Source organism: Cynocephalus volans, chromosome 2, assembly GCF_027409185.1.
Source record: "Cynocephalus volans isolate mCynVol1 chromosome 2, mCynVol1.pri, whole genome shotgun sequence".
Lineage (NCBI taxonomy): Eukaryota > Metazoa > Chordata > Mammalia > Dermoptera > Cynocephalidae > Cynocephalus > Cynocephalus volans.
Genome location: NC_084461.1, coordinates 61,168,760 through 61,176,600, shown reverse-complemented (window position 1 = coordinate 61,176,600; position 7,841 = coordinate 61,168,760).

The window sequence follows — 7,841 nt, the reverse complement described above, 5'->3', positions numbered from 1 at the left end:
AGAGTTCCCTTTTCTCCACATCCATGACAGCATATGTTGTTTATCTTCCTGATAATAGCCATTTTAACTAGAATGAGATGATATCTCATTGTGGTTTCGATTTGCATTTCCCTGGTGGTTAGAGATGTTGAGCATTTTTTACAGATACTTGCCAGCCATTTGTATGTCCTTTTTTGAGAAATGTCTATTCAGGTCATTTGCCCATATTTTAATTGGATTATTTGGGTTTTTTGCTATTGAGTTGAGTTCCTTATATATTCTGGATATTAATCCCTCATTAGATTGGTAGTTTGCAAATGTTTTCTCCCATTCTGCAGGTTACCTCTTCACTCTGTTGATTATTTTCTTTGCTGTGCAGAAGATTTTTAGTTTGATGTGGTCCCACTTGTCTCCTTTTGCTATTATTGACTGTGCTTTGGAAGTATTCTCCACAAAATTTTTGCCCAGACTAATGTCTTGAAGCATTTTCTCTGTTTTCTTGTAGTAGTTGTATAGTTTCAGGCATTCCATTTAAATCTTTAATCTATTTTGAGTTGATTTTTTTGTATGGTGAGAGATAAGGGTCTACTTTCATTCTTTTACATATAGATAACCAGTTTTCTCAGCACCATTTATTGAAGAGGCTGTCCTTTCCCCACATATGTTCTTGCCGCTTTTGTTGAAAATCAGTTGGCTATAGACAAATGGATTTATTTCCGAGTTCTCTATTCTATTCCATTGGTTTATGTGCCTGCTTTTATGCCATGCTGTTTTGGCTACTATACCTGTATAGCATATTTTCAAGTGAGGGAGTACAGTGCTTCCCACTTTGTTCTTTTTTGCTCAGGATTGCTTTGGTTATTTGGGGTACATTTTTAGGATTGTTTTTCTATTTCTGTGAAAAAAATGTCATTGGTATTTTGATAGGAATTGCACTCAGTCTGTAGATTACTTTGGGCAGTATGGTCATTTTGACAATATTAATTCTTTCAATCCATGAACATGGGATGTCTTTTAATTTTTTTGTGTGTGTCCTCTTTAATGTCTTTCATCAGTGTTTCATAGTTTTAATTGTAGAGATCTTTCACCTCAGTTAAATTTATTCCTAGGTATTTTTTTTTTTTGTAGTTATTGTAAATGGGATTGCTTTCTTAAATTCTTTTTTAGCTGGTTCATTGATGGTGTATAAAAGTGCTACTGATTTTTGCATGTTGATTTTATATCCTGCAACTTTACTGAATTTATTTACCAGTTCTAAGAGGCTTTTTGGTGGAATATTTAAGTTTTTCTATATACAAGATTTTTTTATTTGCAAACATAGACAATTTGACATCCTCTTTACCAATTTGGATGCCCTTTATTTCTTTCTCTTGTTTAATTGCTCTAGCTAAAACTTCCAGTACTACATTGAATAAGAGTAGTGAAAGTGGGCATCTTTGTCCTGTTCCTGTTCTTATAGGAAAAGCTTTGAACTTTTCCCTGTTCAGTATGATGTAGCTGTAGGTTTGTCATATATGACCTTTTTTATGTTGAGGTATATTCCATCTATACCTAATTTGTTGTGAGTTTTGATCATGAAGGGTTGTTGAATTTTATCAAATGTTTTTCTGCATCTACTGAGATGATCATATGTTTTTTGTCCTTCATTCTGTTGAAGTGATGTACCACATTTATTAATTTATGTTTGTTGAATCATCCTTGCATTGCTGGGATAAATCCCACTTGATAACAATGTACAATCTTTTTAATGTGCTGTTAAATTTGGCTTGCTAGTAATTTGTTGAGGATTTTTACATCTATGTTCATCAGGGATATTGGCCTGTAGTTTTCTTTTTTTGTTGTGTCCTTTTCTCATTTGGGTATCAGGGTAATGCTGGCCTCACAGAATGAGTTTCAAAGAATTCCCTTCTCTTTGATTTTTTGGAATAGTTTATGAAGAATTTATGTTAGTTTTTCTTTAAAAGTTTGGTAGAGGAGTTTCAAGATGGCGGCGGCTGCGGCAGCTGGCGCGGAGTAGCTGAGGTGGAAAAGGTGGCCACTGGGCCTCAGGCAGCCGGGAAACTTGTGGACCTTCCTCTGGCCATCTCTTAAGGGAGGACTGCTGCTGCTGGCCGGTCGTGGGGGCTCAACGCCACTTTGCCCCCGGCAGGAGAGGCTGCCTCATTTATAGGCAACAGCTTTGAAGTGTGGAGCAGGAAAAGAACTGATTCTTAGCTGCAAAAGCGAGTCTTGAAACAGGGAACACGGCGCCAGGGCTGCTGTGGATGCAGCCAGGATCCCGGAGGCTGGGGCCGCACTGAAGGCGGCCAGCTGCCCTATTCAGGATTCGAGGTTTCAGGCCGGCATTAAAGAAGATTCCTGGGAGCGCCCGAGCCGCGCCGCGACTGAACAGCCAGAGGCGGCAGCGCCGAGAACACGGAAGGCAACAAACCAGAGACAGAGCAAGCGCCCGACCTGGCACACCACTGTGAGTGATCCCTGGCACAGCTCTGTTCGGGGGGTGGTTGCCCACACGGCTCCCGCCTGCACAACCAGGCCACTCACTGCCCCGGTGCTGCCTCCATTTTCCCAGGTGCGGGCAGCTCCGCCCTGCTCGGCCATCACTGAGCCCATTTGCTTGGCCTGGCGCGGGGCTTTCCGGACCCTGCGGGCCGGCCTCCTCTCCCACTCCCTCCGTGGTTCTCTGACGGGGCTGGGGGTGTGGGGTGTCCCGACCAGTTTTGGGAGGGCTAGGAAGTACGGGCGGGCCGACTGTCACTCCACCACACCCTGGACTCCACCCCGGTAAACTTCCTGTTACTGGGAGGCAGATACCATCTCTGCGACCACCAGTTTGGAAAAAAGCCTAACGAATTTCTGGTTGGGAATAGTGTGGTAGGAGAGTTCCCAGGTCCGCTTGAACCTGCCGGAGAGCAGGCTGCAGGCGGGCACTAGACTCGGTTTATACCGGGGGGATACAAAGGAGAACAAGACCCGAGAAAGATCTACACAGTGCTACAAAGGCACCCAGAGAGACCGGTCGTCTGTGCCTAGCAGAAACCTGGTAGACTTCCTGGGCGAGGCGGTGCTGAGCAGGGTCTTGAAGGCCCAGCTGATAGACGAGGGGTGCAGAAGACACGCCCCAGCCCAGCACAGTGTGCACAGAGGGGGGAGACGTGCGGCCAGGGAGGCGGAGACTCGACAGAAACCACACACCCGGTGGGGTCGCCACTGCACGATCTAACAGCCTGGGCCAGAGCACACGGAACGGGGAGAAGTCCTATACAGAAAGTGAAAGCTCAACAGAGATCACACACCCTGTGGTACGTGATCCACCAGCCCAGCAGAGTACAAGCTGACCAGAAAGGTGGATCCCCGGAGAAGCCCAAGACCCAAGGCAACCACACACACAAGACACTAGAGGCCAACTGAGCAGTCACGGTGGGAGCCATACCAAATTGGCAACCACAGCAACATCCTAGTTAGTCATTAGTCTCAAACCGGTGGACTGTGAAACCCCCTGCCACAATGAATAAACACCAAAAAAAAGACACCAGAAATACAAAAAATCAAGAAAGTACACCACCAAAAGTTAATAAATCTCATACTCTAGATCCTATAGAACAAGAAGCCCTTGAAATAACTGACAAGGAATTTCGAGTGATAATTCTAAGGAAACTGAATGAGATACAAGAAAACTCAGCTAGACATCATGATGAAATGAGGAAAAGTATACAGGATCTGAAAGAGGAAATATACAAGGAAATCAGTGTCCTGAAAAAAAATGTAGCAGAACTTGCTGAACTGAAGAAGTTATTCAGCGAAATAAAAAACACAACGGAGAGTTTAACCAGCAGGCTTGTCGAAGTTGAAGAGAGAACCTCTGAACTTGAAGATGGGCTGTTTGAAATAACACAAGCAGACAAAAAGAAAGAAAAAAGAATCAAGGACATGGAAGAAAATCTGAGAGAGATATCAGACAACCTCAAGCGCTCAAATATCCGAGTCATGGGTATTCCAGAAGGGGAGGAAAATGGAGATTCCATTGAAAACATATTCAACAAAATAGTGGCAGAAAACTTCCCAGGTATAGGAAAAATCACAGATCTTCAGATCCAGGAAGCTCAACGATCTCCAAACGTATTCAACCCAAAAAGGCCTTCTCCAAGACATGTCATAGTCAAATTGGCAAAACTCAGAGACAAAGAGAGAATCTTAAAAGCTGCAAGAGAGAAGCGTCAAATCACCTATAAGGGAGCCCCAATCAGGTTAACATCAGACTTTTCATCACAAACCCTAAAAGCTAGAAAGGAATGGGATGATATTTTCAAAATACTAAAAGACAAAGATTGCCAGCCAAGAATACTCTACCCTGCAAGGCTATCCTTCCGAAATGAGGGGCAAATAGTATATTTCTCAGACAAACAAAAACTGCGGGAGTTCACTACCACAAGACCACCCTTACAAGAAATCCTCAAGGGAGTACTGGGTTTGGTTCCTGAAAAATAACTACCACTGCCATAAAAACCTAAGAAAAATCTAAACCCGCTAGTACAATAAAAATGGCATTCATGAAGAGAAAACAAGCTAACAAAAACACTATCTACAACCTAAGGAACCAACAAACAAAGAAACCAAACAGTAAATCAGAAAGCAAGGAACAAAAGACACCTAAGACAACCAAACAACCAATAAAATGCTAGGAATAAATCAACACCTTTCAATAACAACTCTTAATGTAAAAGGCTTAAATTCCCCAATTAAAAGACACAGACTGGCTGACTGGATCAAAAAGGAGGACCCAACTATATGCTGCCTACAAGAGACCCACCTCACCCATAAAGATTCACACAGACTAAGAGTGAAAGGATGGAAAAAGATTTACCATGCAAACAGAAAAGAAAAACGAGCTGGAGTGGCTATTCTTATATCTGACAAAATAGACTTTAAACTAAAAACCATAAAAAGAGACAATGAGGGACACTACTTAATGATAAAAGGACTGATCCATCAAGAAGACATAACAATCATAAATATGTACGCACCCAATGGTGGAGCAGCCAGATTTATAAAACAAACTCTATTAGACCTAAAGAAGGAAATAGACACTAATACCATAATAGCAGGGGACCTGAACACCCCACTGTCAATATTAGACAGATCATCTAGGCAAAGAATCAGTAGAGAAACACAAGATCTAAACAAGACTCTAGACCAATTGGAATTGGCAGATATCTACAGAACATTCCACCCAACAACCTCAGAATATTCATTCTTCTCATCAGCACATGGATCATTCTCCAGGATAGATCACATATTAGGTCACAAATCAAGTCTCAATAAATTCAAAAAAATTGGAATTATCCCATGTATCTTCTCAGACCACAATGGATTAAAACTAGAAATTAATAACAAACAAAACTCTGGAAACTATACAAACACATGGAAATTAAACAGCATTCTACTTAATGACATATGGGTCCAAGAAGAAATCAAGCAGGAAATCAAAAAGTTTATTGAAACTAATGAAAACAATGATACATCATACCAAAACCTGTGGGATACTGCAAAAGCAGTATTGAGGGGGAAATTTATTGCATTAAATGCTCACTTCAGAAGAATGGAAAGATGGCAAGTGAACAACCTAACACTTCACCTTAAAGAACTAGAAAAACAAGAACAATCCAATCCTAAAGTTAGCAGACGGAAAGAAATCATTAAGATCCGAGCAGCACTGAATGAAATAGAAAACCAAAAAACAATTCAAAAGATCAACGAATCAAAAAGTTGGTTTTTTGAAAAGATAAATAAAATTGACAAACCATTAGCATGGCTAACAAAAAAAAGAAGAGAGAAGACTCAAATAACAAAAATTAGAAATGAAAAAGGCGATATTACAACTGATTCATCTGAAATACAAGGAATCATTCGAGACTACTATAAACAACTATACGCCAACAAATTTGAAAATCTGGAGGAAATGGATAAATTTCTGGACACACACAAGCTCCCAAAACTGAACCGTGAAGACGTAGAAAATTTGAACAGACCAATAACAATAAAGGAGATTGAAGCTGTTATCAGAAGGCTCCCAACAAAGAAAAGCCCAGGACCAGATGGATTCACAGCAGAATTTTACCAAACATTCAAAGAGGAATTGACACCGATTCTTTACAAACTATTCCAAAAGATTGAAACGGACGCAAATCTCCCAAACTCATTCTATGAAGCAAACATCATCCTGATACCAAAACCAGGTAAAGATATAACCAAAAAAGAAAACTACAGGCCGATATCCTTGATGAATATAGATGCAAAAATCCTCACTAAAATACTAGCAAACAGAATACAGCAACACATACTTAAAATTATTCATCACGATCAAGTGGGATTCATCCCAGGGATGCAAGGTTGGTTCAACATACGCAAATCAATAAATGTGATACACCATATTAATAAACTCAAACACAAGGACCATATGATCATCTCTATAGATGCTGAAAAAGCATTTGATAAAGTTCAGCACTCATTCATGACAAAGACCCTCTATAAGTTAGGTATAGAGGGAAAGTATCTCAACATAATTAAAGCCATATATGCCAAACCCACTGCCAATATCATCCTGAATGGGGAAAAGCTGAAAGCTTTTCCTTTAAGAACAGGCACTAGACAAGGATGCCCACTCTCACCACTCCTATTCAACATAGTGTTGGAAGTACTAGCCAGAGCAATCAGAGAAGAGAAGGAAATAAAGGGCATCCAGATTGGAAAAGATGAAGTCAAACTGTCCCTGTTTGCAGATGACATGATCCTATATATCGAACAGCCTAAAACCTCTACAAAAAAACTGTTGGAATTGATAAATGATTTCAGCACAGTAGCAGGATACAAAATCAACACACAAAAATCAGTAGCATTTCTTTTCTCCAATAGTGAACATGCAGAAGGAGAAATCAAGAAAGCCTGCCCATTTACAATAGCCACCAAAAAAATAAAATACTTAGGAATTGAGTTAACCAAGGAGGTGAAAAATCTCTATAATGAGAACTACAAACCACTGCTGAGAGAAATTAGAGAGGATACAAGAAGATGGAAAGATATTCCATGCTCTTGGATTGGAAAAATCAACATAGTGAAAATGTCCATACTACCCAAAGTGATATACAAATTCAATGCAATCCCCATCAAAATTCCAAAGACATTTTTCTCAGAAATGGAAAAAACTATTCAGACATTTATATGGAACAATAAAAGACCACGAATAGCCAAAGCAATGCTGAGCAAAAAAAATAAAGCTGGAGGCATAACACTACCTGACTTTAAGCTATACTACAAAGCTATAATAACCAAAACAGTATGGTACTGGCATAAAAACAGACACACTGACCAATGGAATAGAATAGAGAATTCAGAAATCAACCCACACACTTACTGCCATCTGATCTTTGACAAAGGCACCAAGCCTATTCACTGGGGAAGGGACTGCCTCTTCAGCAAGTGGTGCTGGGATAACTGGATATCCATATGCAGGAGAATGAAACTAGATCCATACCTCTCACCGTATACTAAAATCAACTCAAAATGGATTAAGGATTTAAATATACACCCTGAGACAATAAAACTTCTTAAAGAAAACATAGGGGAAACACTTCAGGAAATAGGACTGGGCACAGACTTCATGAATACGACCCCAAAAGCACGGGCAACCAAAGGAAAAATAAACAAATGGGATTATATCAAACTAAAAAGCTTCTGCACAGCAAAAGAAACAATTAAAAGAGTTAAAAGACAACCAACAGAGTGGGAGAAAATATTTGCAAAATATACATCTGACAAAGGATTAATATCCAGAATATATAAGGAACTCAAACAACTTTACAAGA